This window comes from Alnus glutinosa, chromosome 9, assembly GCF_958979055.1.
Source record: "Alnus glutinosa chromosome 9, dhAlnGlut1.1, whole genome shotgun sequence".
Classification (NCBI taxonomy): domain Eukaryota; kingdom Viridiplantae; phylum Streptophyta; class Magnoliopsida; order Fagales; family Betulaceae; genus Alnus; species Alnus glutinosa.
In genome coordinates, this window is record NC_084894.1 from 20,848,640 (window position 1) to 20,870,512 (window position 21,873).

The 21,873-nt window shown below is 31.0% G+C and overlaps 1 long non-coding RNA gene across 2 annotated transcripts; it reads left to right on the forward strand.

The window, feature by feature from the left end:
• Positions 1-2,387: 2,387 nt before the first annotated feature.
• On the forward strand, positions 2,388-5,171 carry LOC133878281 (uncharacterized). Of its 2 annotated transcripts, none has more exons than XR_009901868.1 (3): positions 2,388-3,205; positions 3,337-3,473; positions 4,757-5,171. It is a non-coding gene; the product is annotated as an uncharacterized LOC133878281 (long non-coding RNA). The 2 variants fall into 2 exon arrangements; XR_009901869.1 differs by having other exon boundaries at positions 3,337-3,455.
• Positions 5,172-21,873: the final 16,702 nt, after the last annotated feature.

Here is a 21,873-nt window from a genome sequence, read left to right on the forward strand (position 1 = left end):
TCCCTACACTCATTTCTCACAACAACCTTACAACAAGCTGATGTGGCTTGTAATATTTTATTATTTTTTTGTTTTCTTTTCATTTCTTTTTGTAAAAAAATAATAAAATATTACCAGCCACATCAGCTTGTTGTGGGGCTGTTGTGAGAAATGAGTGTAGGGATCATTTCTCTAATTGCACAGCCCACAACCTTGCCACCTGGGCTTCTGTTTTGTTATGCTTTGCTTTCTGCGTTCAGCAAAAGTATGATCAGTCTGCTATTGCTCTCTTTCTTCTTTGGTGTCTCTTTCTATTTGTCATTTGCTTAAGAAAAAAAAAAACACTATTATTACTAGTTGACATTCTCATATACTAAAGCTTGATTTCTTTCTATATAAAATATTTTTCGACGAAAAATATTTTTGATTAAATCATTTAAAAAATAATAATTTTAATAAAAATATTTTTCAGTATTTGATTTGTGCGAAAAAAAACAGTTTGCAACTTCCGGCAACCTCTGGTTGTGATCTGGCGAACTTGAAGGTCCGGTAGCTTACTGCATTGGTCTGACAACTTTCGTTTGTGGTTTGAAGAATCTCGTTTATGGTTTAGCGAACTCTAGTTGTGGTCCAACAGCTATGAAAAAGCTCAAACTCAATAAATGTTTTATGATTTTAAAAAAGATAACCATTTTATATGAATTAAATAAAATTTTATTGGTCAATCAAAAATATTTGAAGTTTTTTTATCTTAACAAACACAACTTTTTTTTAAAAAAAAAAAAAAATTTACTTCGAAACAATCAAAACATAATAGAGAGTATTTTCTAGCTTTTATATGAATTATGGGATTCTATCTGCTTGGTAATCATTTGACGTGTTAATTGCCTAAGCTTTGCTAATTAAGAAATGTTATTTATACAATTCTTACACAACAATTGTGCAACAATGCTAATGTATCCAGCATTTTTTTAAAATAATAATAATAATAAAATAAAGAATAATGATTCTTGTACAACTCTTACACAATTCTTGCACAACTCTAACTATTTTTTTTTTTTTTTATGATCAACCATTGGATTTGTTTTCTTACACGTAGGCCCTAAATATTCAATGGTTGATCTTAAGAAAAAGTTGTTATAATTGTGTTAGAGTTGTGTAAGAAACATTACTCTAAAATAAAAATGTTGAATATATCAGCATTGTTATGTAATTGTTGTGCAGGTAACATATCTCTTATTAAATTGATGCAGTACCGATAGTCTCGGTGTCCATTAATGTTATTGTTATTTATACCTATTTTATTTAAGACAAAATTTTTTTACAAATCAACTTTTAATAATTACATGTGCTTATTGTATGTGAAAAATACATATTTCTTTTATTGCATGTGCTCTCACATTCTTTTTTTAATTGCTTAAAGAAGGGTATTACTTTTGAAAGACCCTTTATATGAATTTCCTATAACCAATTTGTAAAAGAAATTTGTCCATTTATTTATATTTTTATGGGTATAATTTTGGTTATTATATCAAACTTAAACTTATCAACGAATATAAATAAATATAAATAAACAGAGCATCTCATTATCTCCTCTCTTAAGGTGCGCGCCACGCAGACCATCGAGGTGGTCTATTCTACTAAAAGTCACGCGACTGATTTTGTTGGTGTGAACCAGCTAATAGCCGCCTGAGTTAATTTATTATATAAATATAGTGGATTATATATAAAAGAGTATTCTATTGAAGAATTTTTTTAACAATAAAAAATAAAAAATCAACCGTTAATAATTCAGTATTTATCATATATATTATCTTAATATTTTGATAAATATTCATGTAGTAGAATTAGAATTATTTATTTTAAAATAAAGATTGAAATTTAAAGTATTCTATCTAACAAATTTCTTTGTAAATTTTTTTTTTTTTTTTTTTTTTTTTTTTTTTTTTAAATAAAGCAATTTTCGCTTTTTGGCTGGTACGTGAAAAGCCTTGCTTTGACTGGTAGGTGAAAAGCCTTGCCTTCCCGAAACCTGCTTTTTAATTGCAGAACTCTTCACTTCCCAAAAAACGAAAAAGAAAGAAGAAAAACAGAGAGCTCTCTAGCTCTCGCCTCTGTTTCTCTTTGCTATTTCCTCTGTTTCTCCTCTGTTTATTCACATCCTTTCTCTCCAGCTTCAAAGCTATGGATATGAAAACACACGCACGAACCCTCCCTCCTCGGAGAGGCCAGATCAAGAGCAAGATAGTCAAAGACTTTGCGGTCAGAATTGGGTCCGTGGTGGCTGTGTTCGGAGGAAAGAACACTGGAACTGGAGGCTCTCTCGGCTCAAATTCCACAACGCCGTCTGCAATTCCAAGTGGGTACAACACAGATGCCTCATCCGATTCATGACCAATCAGGTTGAATCGGTCATGCCTCGAAGAAACCCAACTTCTGAAGCTGTGATTCCAGGGTCTATTGCAACCTATTCTTATCATACTGTTTGTATATTTTTAATTTTTGGTTTTTTTTTTCCCTCCCTTCAAACCGATGTAAAAAATAAAATAAAAAAAAAGGTGGTGGGGGGAGGCTAGGATTGAAAAGTTGAAGATGGGAATATTGTTTATTGGATGTAAATATAGTTTTAGACCCTGTCTAGCTATTTAGTTATAGCACAAATATATTGATTGATCTTATTATTTGTTCCTTCCCTCGAGTTCATTCTAGTTTATGTTTATTTGTTTATCCGTCAATATAATTCTTGGAGATTGTGATTGTTGGAGGAAATGGAATCTGTAACCAGGAATCTGATGAATTGATAATAGTTCAAATTATAAAACAGTTTTCTGCAGGTGTGATGATGTTTTTGGATTCATCAATTAGCCAAAGTTATATCCTTGTGGGAGAGTGAGAGAGAGAAAATTAGTTGCATTTAAAGGGAAAATGACTATGGTGATCTCGTGGTTGGAAATTATAAATTAAGAGCATTCGTAATAAGCTCGTCAAAGAAGCTTTTTCGCCAAATTCTGCCCAGATTCCTCAAAATTACCTCTGCAGGAAGCTCCTCAGTGCTACAGTAAATTTGGTGATTGTCGGATCTGCTCGTCTGGTCTGCGGAGCCAAGCTTTGCTCGTCTCTTCATATTTTCTATTTCTTTATTCAGCCTTCCCGCGTTCTCATTCTTCTGACTGAAGCCAAGAAAAGGTTGAGCTCCTTCCCTCCTGCAAGCTTATGTGAATCTCAGGTTCGATTTGGTTTATGATTTTGGTTTGATTTGTTTTGTGGGTTTTGATTCTGAATCTCATATTTGATTTGGATTTATTTATGTGTTTTGATTTTGATCTCAGATTTTGATTTTGGTTTGTGGGTTTATAGGTCTCATAGGATCTGTTCAGAGCAAATCGAAGAGACTTGCGTAGCCTGGTTTCTTGGCAGGCTCTCGTTCCAGCTTCTCCACGAGAACCATCTCTTTTGGCCCCTTTTCTTCTACTTGAGTTCTCTGCTGTACCCAAGTTTAGTTCTTTTGCTTTTGTTTTGATGTGCAAGATAGGTTCTTTCAATTTTGTTTTGATGTGGGTTGTATTTGATATGTTCGTTGGCGTGTTTTATATTGGTTTTAGGATTTTGGGTTTTTGAAATTTTGCAATTTGTGTTATTGGTTACATTTGGCTTGTGGGTTTCTGAGATTTGCAGTGTTTTATTTGCTAGTTTTGTGTTTGGAAGGTTAGGTTTCGTCAAGTAGCAAAACATATATGTCCAGCATAAGGTTCTGGGTGATGTGTACGCCTTATTTGGTGGGATGAGAAGGAGAAACCCAGTTATTAATAGTGTAATGGTTGGTGGGTTTGCTAAAGTTGGTGATTATATGACCTGTTTTGGGACATTTAGGGAGATTTTTCGGTGTGGGGTGTGGCTGGATAATTATACAATGCATTCTTTGATAAGGGCTTGTAGGGATATAATGGACCTCCAAATGGGTAGACTGATTCATGTAATTGCTTTGAATATAATTTGGAGTTGGATCATTTTGTTTGTGCTGCACTTATGGACATGTATGCAAAATGTAGGGCACTTCTCTACAATGTACCATTTAGTTTAAGTTCTATTCTATTTTGCTAGTGCGCCCTAGAGGCCTAATTTTGTAGCTACTGAAAGTTATGATGCTCTGCATAGGTGGATCTTGATGTTTTATTTTGCGTCATGCTCTAGTTCTGAATATATAGCCGAATTCCTTCTCTTGCTGCTGTCCATTCTTTTATGTAGCTATTGAAAGTTATGATGCTCTGCATAGGTGGATCTTGATGATTACTTGCTCCAGTAATTCCTTCTCTTGCTGCTGTCCATTCTTTTATGCTTGTTTGTTCATCTTTTCAATGCTTCTGTATTTCTCTCTTGGTGATATATCTTTCAATGCTTATGTTCATCTTACTTGCATAGACCAATCTTACATTTTCTCTCAATATATGGTTGCATTCTTTGTTATGATCGTCAAATTCCCCCATAATAAACAGGGATTCTTATGGCATCTCCTTGTTTTTGCATCAATTTTAAGTTAGAGAGATGTTGCTATGAGGCTTTCATCGGTCGTCTTGGTATGGAAATTGTTTTATATCTAATATTGTAATATAAAATGAAAAATCTGTTTGCTCATGATTAAGATTTTGTTATCTACATTGTTCCTTTGATAATTGAGATAGTTTTGAGATAATACATTTCTGTTTTAGTTGTCATAAATTGAATGGTTACTTTAAGAGACCAGAAAATCTGTTTGTGATCCATGGATGTTTGATTTTAGGGATGGATTCAAACCAAGTCCCATACTTCACCAATCTTCTTAGTGTTGAGGGACTGGCTGAGAGGTGGGAAGAATGGCAGCATGTTGAGGTTAGTCGCAGGCAAGAGTATGAGAGACTGCAGAGAAGATTTGACTGGGGAGAAGATTCGGTGTATAACCAAGATGCCATTGAATTGTTTGGTGGAAGATGAGGTAATGGATAAGTCTGGGTCCATTCCCCCTTGGATTATAGACATGTGGTATCCTTTTTGGTAGGGTAGCTTAATGATTTGTTTTTTATGCTTACTTTTATACCCAATTGGAATCATGGCCTCCAAATTTGATCTTTGATCCTTTGTTGGTTCATGCTTTGTTCCTTTGTTATTTAACTTATTTTTATATATATATTTTGTATTTTCTTTTGTTCATTTGGGTCTTTGATCAAACTCATCAAGACCATGCATTTTATAAGATGATACTTTTCTCATTATTGGTTATCTGAATGTTTTTTCCCCAATTTTGATTTCAGTAATCTCCATCCAAGAGAAAGATAATAATATAATAGTAAAAAGTGATGAAATGTGGCTGAAAATGAGGTGTTAGGCTGTTTAGCCAACCCTAGGTTTTACGACTATTTTTTTTTTCCTTATTTCTTTTTTAACGGGTTGACGGGTTAATCTGCCAGTCAAGCAGTTTGACTCGTTTAACACATTTATAAACTTGTCATAAATAAGTCAATCCGTTCGGATTTATAATTCGAACCTGTTAAGCCTAAATTTAAATCTTATAATGTCGTGTCGAGTTTACAAACTGTGTCAAAAATTGTCATTTTTAATTTGTATGGTACATCTATCTCGACACCTTTGAGTTTGAGATGGTTTTTGCCAACTCTCTCTCCCCCCATTTTAGAAGTAGACAACCTTAATCCTTATCCTAGAGTTGGACTAGGAAAGTAATCCCCCCATCTTTGCACTGCTCTGTACCGTCGAATAACTTTAATTTAGATTTCTTCTAGTGGCATTTTGCACGCTTGTATAAATTATATGAAAAATACTATTTAACAAACTATTATACAATTATCGTAATTATACAATAGTAATATAATAATTTACTTCGTCACTTGTAGACGTAGTAAATGGACAAATAAAAATTGGTTTTTCTTCTTCTTTTTTCGTTTGTTAAAAAAAACAGTTTTGTTCTTTTTTCCTTTTTTTTTTTTTAAAAAAAAAAATTTTGTTTTTCTTTTTAAATTTTTTGATTTTTTTAGTTTTAATTTTTTTTTTTCTAATTTACAAAAATATTTGTCTTGTGAAAAAAATGTTATGGTCATTCTTGTCTTTTTGTTGGTCTTAGTGGGGACATTGATATTTTTTGATAATTTGAAGGGAGACATTGACAATAATGACAGTTTGTGAGAGACATTAACAATCGAGTGGTAGTTTGAGGAGGATATATGTACTTTTTTCTTAATTATATTTTAAAAATAATAAATGTTTATGTGATATAGTTTAAAATTAATAATTAATACTTAACTAATTTATATCATAAAAAAAAAGGGGTTGACGGGTCAACAGTTGATCACACCACCAAATCCAGTTAACGGAGAACCACAAAATAAATAAATAATAATTATATTATTATATTATATTCTCTATGTTGGGCTTTATTTTATATGATCGACCGTATATTCAGCCCATCATAAACTATTGCATAATAATAATAATAAATAAATAAACAAGTGCTGATACATCAATAATATAATATAATTTCTTCAAAAAAAAAAAAATAATTCATTTTTACACATATATAAACTTTAGCTAATTGATTAATCCAACAATTGAAAAAGAAAAAGAAAAAAAAAACACAGCAACAAAATTATAATTCACAACATAATCATGGGTTTACCTTACACTAGAAAAAGAAAAGAAAAACAAAAAACTGACATCATCAGAAAACTGTTGGATCACTCCAGTTGCCGCCCAGATCGATAGCTCAGCCTCCTAGTTGCTCTGGGACACCGAGATCGTCCCCATACGACGGCGAACGCGCCTCCACGCGTGGGTAGAAGTTTTCTGCCCACTGGTAAAATATATGCGTGTGAAATTAATAGGACTGTTTAGTCAACGATCATGTTATCTAGAACACAATTTTTTTACGAAGCGGCAAATTACCAAAAACCCCTATTTGAATGAATGGTTCACTTGATTGGGTAAAATTCATCTCAATATAATCTTTGTTGTTAATTATTTTATTTAAATGAGATGAATTATAAAGTTAGAGTTCGAATTCATGATATCTGACTCTGATATCATGTTTAAACGTAATTTTTCTTGAAAATTAAAGCTAATAAAAAAAAAATTAATCAATATTTTAACATTTATCATCATCGTTTGTTTAGTTTAATTAATGAAGTCGTCTACTTAAAATATGGTGATGATATTTGAAATGAGGAAATCCAACTTGATAGCTCCATATAAACTAGATACTCCACTTTTTTATGTTAACCATGAAAGAATGATCTTTTCATTTTTTTTACTTTTACTTTTCCTTCTTCCGAATACACTATTTATTCCACTTCTCAAGTATGCAATGTCTACTTACCCATCATTTTCCACTTACTTTTTCTTATTTGCAATAAACTATTAATTCTACTTCCCAAGTCTACAATGCCTGCTCACTTTTCCTCCAGCTTCCCAATTCCAACATCTATAGATTATCTCCCTACTTTCTTCGAAAATCCTCGTTTCCTTCGCACATCAATGCTTATTTCTATGTATGCAATTTGCTTTCACAATTTCTAAACGTCAACTTCTTCGTCCTTAAAAATGGTGAGCAACCTGAGTACATACTCTTTCGGTTTAGTTACGTTCAGTTATCCAAAAAAAAAAAAAAAAGCTATACTTTTATCGAACTAAACTGATGTTGAAAAAGTATTTTTATTCTGCCTACCGACCCCAGAAGTCAATTGCCAGTTGGTGACAGTTCGGTGGCGGTCAATAAGCATTGGTCAAATATTTTGCCTACCCCTAAAAATATTGATTTCATAGCCAATTGGGAGAGGAGAACTGGTTGGTATTTTCTTTCTTTTACAATTTTTATTAACATACATGTATAATTGCAATTTACTATATTGAAATAATATGTTAAATACTGATGTGGCAAGTAATGCTTACGTGTCCAAGAGTATGAGACTCAGAGACTGCATGGTGTACATGTGGCACAATTTTATAGGAGATGACTATTTGTCCATGTGACAATATGACTTTTAATTTGATAAACGGAAAAAACCCAAACAATAAAATTGTAATTTTTGAAAACCCAGGTATCTTTTTGAATAAATTGTAAACTACAAGAAGTAAAATTAGATTTAACCCTTAAAATTAAGACACGTCATTGCAAACACTCGGGATGTGCTAATTGCACAGCCCACAACCTTGCCACCTGGGCTTCTGTTTTGTAATGCACTGGGCTTCTTTTACTGTCACCTCTCCCTCCTTTTGTTTTCGGCGTTCAGCAAAAGTATGATCAGTATGCTATTGCTCTCTTTCTTCTTTGGTATCCCTTTCTATTTGTCATTTGCTTAAGAAAAAAAAAAAAAAATACTATTATTACTATTCGTGCAGTTGACATTCTCATATACTAAAACTCGATTTGTTTTGATGTAAAATTTTTTTGTTTGATTAAATTATTTTAAAAAATATATATAATTTTTATAAAGATATTTTTCGGTGTTTAGGTCATGTCAAAAACGGTCAGCAACTTTTGGCAACCTCCGATAGTGGTATGGTGAACTTGGAGGTCCGGCAGCTTACTGCAATAGTCTAACAGCTTTCATCTGTGGTTTGACGAATCCCGTTTGTGGTCTAGCTAGCAAACTCCAGTTGTAGTTCGACAGCAATGAAAAAAAGTTTAAACTCGATAAATAGTTTACGATTTTAAAAAAGATAACCATTTTATATGAATTATATAAGACTTTATTGGTCAATCGAAAATATTTCAAGGTTTTTTTATCTTACCAAACACAATTTTTTCAAAAAAAAAATAAAAACAAATTATGTTGAAACAATCAAAACATAATAGAGAGTATTTTCTAGCTTTTATATGAATTATAGGATTCTATCAGCTTGGTAATCATTTGACGTATTAATTGCCTAAGCTTGCTAATTGAGATATGTTATTTACACAATTCTTACACAACAATTGAGCAACAATACTGATGTATTCCGTATTTTTTTGTTTTTTTAAAAAAATAATAATAAAATAAAAATATTAGATACATCAACATTGTTGTGCAATTGTTGTGTAGGTAACGTATCTCTTGTTAAATTGATGCAGTACCAATAGACACGGTGTCCATTATATATATATATATATATATTTTAAGTAATGGTAATGTTATTTCTACCTATTTTATTTAAGATAAAAATTTCTTTTAATAATTACATGTGCTCATTGCATGTGAAAAATATATATTTATTTTATTGCATGTGCTTTCACATTTTTATTTTTTTTAATTGCTTAAAGAACAATATTACTTTTGAAGACCGGTTTATGTGAATTTCCTATAACCAATAAATTCTTGTGTATATTTATTCATTCCGCATTTTCCTTTATTTTCTTATACGATAATCTTTTCTTTCAATTAGAAGAATATTTTTGATTCCTCAGGGCGAGTTTGGAAGATATTTGGGCAAATAGTGAAGGATATTTGGAGAGATTGACCATGTTAAACGTGAAGATAACTCTACAACTCTTGCTTTAGTTATAATGTTACTGTTTGACGAGTTATTGATGAGACATGGAGGGATGTTATTCCAAATTATATTTATGAAACTGTTATGTTCTATGTTTTTTATGTTGATCGATAAAAATCTTGAACATTATCACTCAAAGTTAATCCAACAAGTGTATAACTTTGGCTAATTGATTAGTCCAACAATTGAAAAAGAAAATGAACAAAAAAAAAAAAGAAAAAAAAAGAACATGCAACAAAATTATATAATTCACAACATTGTCATGGGTTTACCTTACACCCAAAAAAATAAAAATAAAAATAAAAATTAAAAAAAATTAAAAAAAAAAACTCTGAAATCATCACATCTGCATAAAACTGTTGGATAATTTTAATTTACTATTACCAATTGATCATAAACTACGTTAGTTAATAAATAATTAAATTTAATTATAATTGACGTAATAGCATTAAATAATCTAACACGTCAAATTATAAGTTCACGTGATATTTAGCCCCTTATAACTACCAAATAATCAAATGTAATTGTGATTGATAATGACAATGCTATGTAGAAGGTGTGCTATGGCCCTATTTAGTAATTCCCTCCCCCTCCCCTCCCCTTCACTCCCCTCATTTTTTTCCTGTTTGTGTCGGTACAGAAGAGTAGAAAAGTCTGAAAAGAATTCAACATTTATTTCTATTCCCATTTTACCCCCAAGCTTTTAATATGAAAAACGAAAAAAAATAGGAATAGTCTGAAAGATTGGAGGTAAAATGGAAATAGGATGAAATGTTGGCTTCTTCTCAACATTTTAATATAAAGAACAAAAACAACGGAATAAACTGAAATGTTGGGGGTAAAATGGGAATATACTGAATGTTAGCTTCTAGAAGAAGCCAATCATTTCAATAGTCTATCATCTATTGACACAATCAGTAAAAGGGGAAGAGAGGAGAAAAGGGTTTATTAAATATGGCCTATGGCCCACCTATTGATGATTTGTTTATTTTTGTAAGAGCATTAGTAACAAATATTTAATTATTTTTTCTAAATTTAAGAAATAAAATTACCTTATACTTTCCCATTAAAAATATAAATAAATAAATAGATTTTGATACATTTCTCTTTATCAATTAAATACTCTTTTTTTATTCTTTTTTTTTTTTTCTTACTTTTTTATTTTTTATATAAAGAAACTGAAATAAGTATTTTTTGTGATTTTTCTTTTTTAATTTTTTTTATATATAAAGAAGGACCCACCTATAGAGTATCTACGTTGCTAGTACTATAAAGAACCAATCTTTTGTCGGCAAAACTATTGTTCGCTTTAATTAATTGGCTTCCATTTTTTTTATTTTTTTTGTAAGAAATTAATTGGCTTCTAGAATTGTACCTTTTTCGTTTCCGTACTCTTGGTTTGCGCGTTGGGATTAGATCCCATGCAACCGCAATTATTGCATGGAGTGTAACCGTCGATTTTTTTACTTTTTAATTGATGACCTATTTTTCTAAGAACCAATCTTAATTTTGTCGTTGAAACTTTTGTTCGCATTTTCGAATTTTGTAAATTTTTGTGTCTATTTATTTATTTTGTATTTTCTTTTATTTTTTTATATAATTTTTTTTAAAATTTAAATTTTTTTTTTTTTTTTATTTTTCGGAACGAGTTTGGAAGATATTTGGGCAAAGAATGAAAGATATTCAAGACGATTGACTATGTTAAACGAGAATGTAACTCTGCAACTCATGATTCGGCAAAGAGGTTGTTTGGCGAGTCATTGACGAGACATGGAGGGAGATTATTCTAGATTATATCTATGACACTATTATATTAGGTCATTATGTTCTACGTTTTTTATCTTGATCAATAAAAATCTCAAACATTATTACTTAAAATATATTTGGTTAAAAAAAAAATATTCTGATGTAATATAAAAATAAAAATTATTTTTATGTTTTTAAGAGTTTTGTGACTAAATTATTTGTTAATATTTTTATTTTAAAAAAAAAAAAAAAAAAAAAAAAAAAAAAAGAACAAAAAATTTAACAAACGAAACCATAACTCTTCTTAGAATTGGACATTCTTGAAATTGCACAAAAAGCTCTCTAGTGCATGCTGAAAAATGTAATTCAAGTTCTATATGACTTGAGAATTATGTCTGGCGGGTAATCATCTAACTTCTGCTAGATGGTTTGTGAATATTGGCACTTTCTTTTCAATTTGGTGTAAATATAATATTATAGTAATTTAAAGTTTCACATATAATGGAATTCTATGCTTAGTAGGGTTGGCAATTTGTATTAGCATATTGGGTCGACCCATGGGTCCATTCAAATAAGACCAATTTAAATTAGTGAGTAACACGACATAATAACTAACATATTTAATAAACAGGTCGTGTTAGGTTAACTCGATCTAACCTGTATAATTCACTTAACAAACATGTCATATTGAGTTAATCCAAATACAACCCGTTTTGACATGTATATGCATTTTAAATGCATAATAATAATAATTTTATGATTTTTTTATATATATAAAAATGAATTTTAGCCTTTTAAGATTTTGGTTTTTAATTGTAAAAATAATAATTTAATTTAATTTATACGTATTATGCGGGCCACCAATGAGTTAAGTGAATTAACCCATTTATTAAATACGTAATTCGGGTCAACTCGAACTTAATTATATATACAAAATTTTAATCCGTTAGTTTTGTATTAAATTTGTGGATCATAATAAAAATTATCAGCCTGAACATTTAGTGATAACGATTGATGACCGACGACGATGCTCAACGATTAATATGAATTGTTAGGTACAATTTCATGAATCGATGTCCCAACACATTGTCAAAACCTTTCCCAAAGACTCATCACATTTTAATTCTCCCCTATCCCCTTTCCCTTGTTATAAGAACAAATTTAAAAAATTTGAAAAATAAATTCATAAAACAAATTAAAATAAAATTTCACCCAATGAGAATAATGGTCGCTATAATGGACATTTACACGACCAACCAGTCAAAGCGTTTAAGCAACTAAACGAGACAGAGACAGCACTGTGCGCAAAAAGAGAGCCAACCGCTCGACTGTCGCACTAATTCTTTTTTCTCTTATATTTTTTTATTAAAAAAATTCAAACGTCGCAAGCAGCAGCTTTCTCTCTATAAAACCTCCTCCCAATCCAATATCCCTCCACTCACCATCTCAAACTCTCTCTTTCTAATCTGCATTTCCCATTGAAGTCACTCTCGTTTACCCAGAAAAAGAAAACTCTCTCTCTCTCTCTATCTCTATAGCTTCAAATTATGGATACCCATTTCTCCAAAGTGATGGTCACAGAATCTAAATCCAAGAACAAATACGAACAGAGGCTCCCGCCTAGGAGAGGGCAGATCAAAGGCAAAATATTAAGAGGCCTTGCGCTCACAATCGGGTCCTTGGTGTGTGGCTGCGGCGGAGGAAAGCACGCCGAGACTGGAGGCTTGCTCAGTTCAACCACCACAACAGCATCGGCAACCCCAAGTGGGTACAGCCCAGATGCTCGCTTTGGTTGTTGCATACAAGATGCTGAGGCCTTCTGAATTAAGCTCTGCTTTTGGGGTCTATTGCAGGCTAATCTTATTCTGTTGTTTGTATTTTTTTAACAAAAAATCTTTCATTTCTTAGTTTTTTCCATTAATTGTGAATCGGGTGCATGTAGTTTTAGACCCTGTCCAGCTATTTAGTTATAGGCTTTATTGCACAAAAAATATATATCTGTCAATCGATCTTGATTATTGGAGGAGATGGATTGTGTAATGATCGGGTGTCTTGATTGATTGAAATTATTCACCAGATGGGCTTTCTTCTCCTATAATGAGGTAAACCCACGGATATGCAGTGGAATTAAAATTTGTTGCATATTTTATGGACTTTTTTCCTCTGGTATCGAGAGTATATCCTTGTGAGAGAAAAAGTGAATTTAATAGAAAAATTACTTTCGTGTTCTACATGTCTTTGGGGCCTTTTGCTTTAATGGTGTTCCTTCTGTGTTTTCTGCTCTCTCTCTCTCTCTCTCTACTAGGATCCATTCAACAGTTGGAAAAGGAAAAGCGAGAGCTTGGATTATTGTCTTGAAATTATCAAAATGATTGGGGGCGCCACTTAGAAACTTTTGAAACACTGCAGTGAAGCGAGGTGTGAACCACTTCTCGGAAAGGGTTTAGCCATTTTGGCTTGAGGCTGCACTCTCCTCCTTTGCAGTCAGAGGCGGCTTGAGTCGCTTGACAAAGAGACCCACGTGTCTGGGTGAGAGGAGAAAAGATGAAAGAATTTATTGACATGGTATATAAGATAGAATTTTTTATATTTAAAGTATATATTTTTTTTAATATTTATAGCCTATAGGGACTCAAACATACTAATCGGCGAATTCTCATTTAAATATAAAATGTTCAAGTAAATAGATAAAATAGAGCATGATTTAGTTGCTTTAAAAATATATATATATTTTTTTAAATAAAAAAAGTGTCAATTTTTAGCTAAAATAATAGAATTTTAATCCTCTAAATAATTTATTTATTATTATTTTTTTAAAAAAAAATGTGAAGCTGTAACCCACGGCTGTTTAGTCTTTTACCAACCGTGTTATTTAGAACACAATTTTTTTTAGGAGACAGCAAATTACCAAAAACCCCTATTTGGATGAATGGTTCACTTGATTGGGTAAAATTCATCGCAATATAATCTTTATTATTAAATATTTAATTTAAATGTTTAAATGTAATTTTTCTTAAAAATTAAAACTGATATAAAAAAATATATTTAATTAATATTTTAACATTTATCATTATCATTTGTTTAGTTTAATTAAGGGAAAAGTACACTTAGCCCCTTCAAACTACCACTCAATTGTAAATGTACCCCCCAAACTACCAATTGTGTCAATGTCCCCCCCTAAACTACTAAAAAATGTTAATGTCCCCCTAAGACTAACAAAAAGACAAAAATGACCTTAATTTTTTTTAAATAAGACAAAAATGTCCTCATAAATTCAAAAAATTAAAACTAAAACTAAAAAATTAAAAAATAAAAATAAAAAACGAAAAAGAAATTAAAAAAAAAACGAAAAAAGAACAATTTTTTATTATTATTATTTTTTTTAAAAAAAAAAAAGCAAACAAAAAATAACTGAAATTTATTTTTTTTTTAAAAAAATAAAATAAAATAAAACAAATGAAAAAAGAAAAAGAAAAATCAGTTTTTATTAAATTAAAAAACGAAAAAGAACAATTTTTTTTAAAAGAAAAAAAATGAAAAAACAAAAAAATAACTGAAATTTATTTATTTAAAAAAATAAAACAAATTAAAAAAAAACCAGTTTTTATTAAAATAAAAAAAAAAACGAAAAAGAACAATTTTTTTAAAAGAAAAAAAAAACTGAAAATTATTATTTTTCTTTTTAAAAAATATAAAAAACAGTTTTAAATTTTTTTTATTTTTTGGAATAAATTATTTTATATTATTTTAATAATTTTATGAATGACATTTTTATCATTAGGGGGAGATTGAGATTTTTTGGTAGCTTAGGGGGAACATTGACACAATTGGTAGTTTGGGGATACATTGACAATAAAATTATAGTTTAAGGGGGTTATATGTACTTTTCCCTTTAATTAATGAAGTCGTCTGCTTAAATTATAGTGACCAACGCATCAATAATTCCAAGTCTTTTACATTGATTACATATAATTTGCCTCTCATGTCAATCCTTAAAGTCCCCGACAATATATTATTGACAGTTCCATAATTAGCACATGATGCATTCTAGCGCAGTTCTTGGGACCAATGTCACCAAACAGATGACACTTATTACGTTAATTAATAATTAATTAATTCAATTATAATTGGCATAATAGTGTTAAATAATCAATACCCCATTGTTCTTAAGAGGTAGCTTTATTGGTTGGAGACCATGCCTCATGAAGCGGAGGTCACTAATTCGAACCTCTTTCTCCCCTCTTGTACGGACATGTCAAAAAAAAAAAAAATATATCAATTCTCTTTAGCAACTCTCTTTCTTTAATTTCTTTTTTTTTTTTTTTTCACTTCTCTAAAAAAATCAATTTCAAGATATTCGTTAACTTTTTTTATATTTTATATCGTATCAACAGTTTTTTATTATTAATTAAATAAAAAAAATTTTTATAATATAATTTTTTTTATTTTACATCACATTAATAATTTTTTATTATTAAAGAATAGTCAAACGGCGGATCTAATCATTTTCTTACCTTTATTGATGTCCTGTCGTTGATTCTTTACTCTTTTGTCGTTGAAACTTTTGTTCGCTTTAACTAATTGGCTTCTAGAAATGTCCCTGTTTCGTTTACGTACGCATGGTCTGCGCGTTGGGATTCAGATCCGCAACCGCAATTATTGCATGGAGTGTAACCGTCAAATAGATTTGTTTTTATTTTTTTATATATTGATGACCTATTTTCTAATTTAATTAATTGGCGTCTAGAATTTTTGTCTCTTTTTCGGACAAGAGTTCTTTCGATGAATGTATATAATTATATACACTAATTTTAAATTTCGGATATGAAATTAATATTTTCTATTTTCATTCGATATGTAGAGGATTATATTCTCATGTACTCTTACTTTGCGTGTTGCTATTCAGATCGAGTAATATTTCTTGTTCAATTTTTATATAACTTTTGTATAATTTTAATTAAATTTTTTTTTACCAATTATTGGATTTGTTTTCTTACAATTGAGCCCTAAATATTTAATGGTTGATTTTTTTAAAAAAAAATTGTTAAAGTTGTGTAAAAAACATTACTTCAGATTCCATGCAATTGCATGCAGTCAGAAATTTCTTATAAATTGATTTATAGGAAATTTTCTATAACCCACATACAAAAGTGACATGTGTCCTTTAAATATGTAAGAAACACATGTTTTCTTATTAATGCGATTAAAACAACATATGATTCTACTCTTTTACTAACCACCTTCCTCTTTTACTTTTCTAAACGAATTAATCGTGGCAAACTGCATGTGTTATTGAATCTTGACCAAGGATCATGGTCTGTGAAGAAACGTTTCATATACCTAAAGCCTTGGACTCCTATTCTATCATACGTTGAACTCGACTTCCATAATAGGATTCCCTTTTGAATACAAATCCATAGACCTTTCCATAATATTATTGGATTAAAATTTAATAAAAATCTGTCATTAAAATACGGCCTTTTACTAATGTTTTCGGGCATCAATCAGGGGTATTTTTATTTTTATTTTATTTTATTTTTTAAAATTAGGGTAAGATGGAGAGGTATTATGTAGTTCTACTCTTTTACTAATTTTCCATGTCAAACTCCAAATAATTTGTTTAAAGTGTTAAAATGGCATGCACGTTTAATGATGTGAACTTTTGTTGTGGAAATTTCGTCGGTGTCGTTTAACTGATTGTCGTTTAACTAATCATTTTATTCCTTTACGTTATTTTATGCTGCATAAGACATATATAATTATAAAGGTAAATATAAAATAAATTCCTCAGTCGATGCTTATTTTGAAAAACTCATCATTTTTATTTTTCAACATTTGATCCTTTAGTTTTTCGTGAATTTAAAACCAGTTTTTCCGTGAATTTTTTTTTTTTTCGTCCATTTTTGCAACCTTCGTTATTACCATATCTGCATTTTTCGTCACTTCATCTTAAAATATTATTATTTTTATTATATTAGTAAATTAAAAAATAAAAAAGGAAGGAGTTTGGGGGTGGCTCACAAAGCATATGTCTGATACAAAGTGAATGCTGTTTCATGAAGGTTATGATCATATATTGCTTTTATAAATTATATATACAGGAATAGATTTAAATCCACAATTTCATTTTTAGCTCTGTTCTTATAAAAAAATAAATAAATAAATAACATTTGAACCAGAATTCATTAATCTTTATAAGTAAAACATAACATATAGTAAAAGTTGCTTTTGGTTTTTTTTTTTTTAATTAATATGAAGTGGAAAAGATACTTAAAAAAGTGTGATCATATATTACATTTTCATCAATAAAGAAATAATCTAGACTAAGACAAGACATATGGTTTGCAGCCGAGTGAATCATGAAACAGTATCGATCTCAATACCGCGTTAATGTTATCTCTTACAATCTCCGAAGTCCACTCTAGCACGTGTTTAAATTGGAATAAAAATAAATAAAATAAAAAAATAAAAAATTGTAATATATATAGTTCTACACCAACTCATGAGAACTGAGGACTGATGTGATAAAGTGTAATTAAGGCATCGGTGGAGTGCATCCCTTACTAATTGGCATTGGGTGACATCACAAATATGTGTCTTTTTCTTCTTCTTTTTTGCCTTTACACGTCTCTACTTAAATGCCAATTTCAAAGGCAAAGTAAAATAGAGAAAATGAGAAAAAGTCGAAAATTTTAAGAAAAATAGGAAAATACCTTCTTCTATTTTTAATTAAACTGTTAAAACTTTCTTGGCAGTTTTCCAAAACAATATCTCAATATCGTCAAAATGCTTAAAAACAAACGTGTAAACTCCAGTTATCTTCAGGTCTCATAACACTTCCTTAGATGATTTCTAACGTTCCAAACTCATAATGGAATTAAGAACTACTGAGAATACTTAGGGTTGTATATTGGTTAAAACGGTGACGATAGGAGGGTATTTTTCGCTTACTGAACCGAAAAAATTGGTTAATAACTCGACTTGAGACCGACAATGAGTGTTTTCGACAATGTTAGTTAATCGACTAAGTCGATTAATTGTCAGCTGATTAACAGATTATCAATGACTGTTTGAAATGAGGAAGTCCAACTTGATAGCTCCATATAAACTAGAAACTCCACTTTTATGCTAACCAAGAAAGAATGACTTTTTCATTTTTTACTTTTACTTTTCCATTCTTTCGAATACACTATTTATTCCACTTCTCAAGTACGCAATGTCTACTTATACCCATCATTTTCCACTTACTTTTCCTTATTCGCAATAAACTATTCCACTTCCCAAGCCTGCAATGCATGCTCACTTTTCCTCCAGCTTCCCAATTCCAACATCTATAGATTATCTCCCTACTTTCTTCGCAAATCCTCGTTTCCTTTGCACAACAATGCTTATTTCTATGTATGCAACTTGCTTTCACAATTTCTAGACGTCAACTTCTTCATCTTTAAAAATGGTGACCAGCCTGAGTACATACTCTTTCGGTTCAGTTAGGTTCAATTATCTGACAAAAAAAAATAAAAAACTATACATTTATCGAACCAAACCGATGTCGAAAAAGTATTTTTATTCCGCCTACTGATCCCCAGAAGTCAGATGCCGGTTGGTGATAGTTCAGTGGCGGTCAATAAGCATTGGTCAAATATTTTGCCTACCCCTAAAAATATTGATTTCATAGCCAATTGGGAGAGGAGAACTGTTCAGTATTTTCTTTTTTTACAATTTTTATTTACATACAGGTATAATTGCAATTTACTATACTGAAATAATATGTTAAATACTGATGTGGCAAGTAATGCTTACGTGTCCAAGAGTATGAGACTCAGAGACTGTATGGTGTACATGTGACACAATTTTATAGGAGATGACTATTTGCCCACGTGACAATATGACTGTTAATTTGATAAACGTGAAAAATCCAAACAATAAAATTGTAATTTTTGAAAACCCAGGTATCTTTTTGAATAAACTGTAAACTACAAGAAGTAAAATTAGATTTAACCCTTAAAATTAAGACACATCATTGCAAATATTAGGACTTCTCTCTCCTTGCTTTCATGGTTTGCTCTATTTGTAAGCCCTCGGGATGTGCTAATTGCACAGCCCACAACCTTGCCACCTGGGCTTCTGTTTTGTAATGCTCTGGGCTTCTTTTGTTTTCGGCGTTCAGCAAAAGTATGATCAATCTGCTATTGCTCTCTTTCTTCTTTGGTATCCCTTTCTATTTGTCATTTGCTTAAGAAAAGAAAAAAAAAAAATACTATTATTACTATTGGTGCAGTTGACATTCTCATATACTAAAGCTTGATTTGTTTCGATATAAAATATTTTTCGTTAAAAAATATTTTTGATTAAATTATTTTAAAAAAAATATATAATTTTTATAAAGATATTTTTCGGTGTTTAGTTTGTGTGAAAAACGATCAGCAACCTCCGGTAGTGGTCTGGTGAACTCGGAGTCTGGTAGCTTACTGCAATTGTCTGGAAGCTTTTGTCTGTGGTTTGACGAATCCCGTTTGTAGTCTAGCGAACTCCAATTGTGGTCTGATAGCTAAGAAAAAACTCAAACTTGATAAATGGTTTACGATTTTAAAAAAATTAACCATTTTATATGAATTAAATAAGATTTTATTTGTCAATCAAAAATAGTTTAAGTTTTTTTTATCTTACCAAACACAATTTCTTTTTTTTTTTAAAAAAAAAAATTACGTTGAAACAATCAAAACATAATAGAGTATTTTCTAGCTTTTATATGAATTATGGGATTCTATCTGCTTGGTAATCATTTGACGTGTCAATTGCCTAAGCTCTGCTTATTGATATATGTTATTTACACAATTTTTACATAATAATTGTGCAATAATGTTGATGTATCCAGCATTTTTTTTAAAAAAAAATATAATAAAATAAAAATACTGGACACATCAGCATTATTGTGCAGGTAACATATCTCTTAGTAGTGTCCATTATATATATATATATATATATATATATAATGTTAGTGTTATTTATACATATTTTATTTAAGACAAAATTTTTTTACAAGTCAACTTTTAATAGTTGCATGTGAAAAATACATATTTCTTTTCTTGCATGTGCTCTCACATTCTTTTTTAATTGCTTAAAAAACAATATTACTTTTGAAGACTGGTTTATATAAATTTCCTAGGGTTAAATACAAAAAAGCCTCACAAACTACCACTTGTTCTCCGGATGGCCCTTTGAACTACCAATGTTTGTAGTCCGGCCCCCTAAACTACCAATTGCTTGTTTTTTGACCCACTCCGTCAGTGTTTCTCGTCAATATGAATGGAAAACACTACATGTGCTCTGCACAAGACATAACAATACACAAACTCCCGAAAATGCCATTCTCTTTAAAAGTAAAATTACTAGATTGCCCTTTGAGAAAATAACATGAAGACCACAAATTACGAAACTGCCATTCAGGTAGGAGCTGTCCAACTAGACTCGAAGATGCACGGTTCGACGCCGACTCTCCGGCTAATCGAGTCCTCGATGTCTCGTACGCTTACAACTCCGTACCTTCCTCCTACCCTTTCGTTCTCTCATTTCTTAACCTCACGAACAGCATCAAGGTCGTCCAGAAAATGTCAATAACAGTAAGAGGAAGAACGTGCACTTTCTTTCCGTTGTAAACATTCGGGCATTCGTGGACGGAGACCATTCGGAGTATGAAAACATTTACAAGCCAACACGTAAGTATGAAAACTGAGCCAGCGGAGTTCATAAAACTTGTGCCGCCATGTTCAAACCCAAGAAAGCTCTGTTAGACAATGGGCTTGCCATTTCGACAAGACTATGCTAGCTGTAACAGCTGTTGTACGTTCTTAGTGATTTTAATGGAATGAATATCATTGAAGCCGCCACCAATTAAGCTTATTGTTCTACTGCTTATGATTTTATTGGGGTGAAGCTCAAGCTGCACGGTTAACTGTCCAACTTGCAACTCATTGAAGGGGATGCCCTTACTGTACGTCTTTTGTGAATTTGGATCCTCTCCATTTGGATTCTCTCCATTTAGTTGTAAAGTAGGGGCATAGTTGTCTTTTCACATTCTATAAAAATGTGAAAAGACAACTATACCCCTCCATTATAAGTAAATAGAGAGGATCCTGTTCCATCATTCGTAGCCTTTTTCGCTCTTGATTAACGGATAGAAAAATAAAAAATTAAAAAAAAAAATCATTTTTAACTACGAAATTGTAACCTATGGGTCCTCAACTATGGCCATATATGTTTTCCCGTTCGTGTGTACCCTATCTGTCTGGCTCTAGAGCAGTACGACCACCTTACTCGAAGCAACCTCCATATATATGGAACATCTTGAATGCTTGATAGGAACATCATAATCTTAAAAAGACAAAGGTACTAGAAAATCTTGTGAGACAACATTGACAGTGATCAAACTTGTAATGACCCACCCCCAATGACACAATATTGTCCGCTTTTGGCTCTCCAAACCAGACTTCCCAGGAGGTCACCCATCCTGGGATTGCTCTCGCAGAAGCACGCTTAACTGCAGAGTTCTGATAGGTTCATAACCATCACGGCTTTAAAACACGTTGTGTCATGAAGGGTGGGTCGTTACAAATGGTATCAGAGCCATTGCCCAGCCTG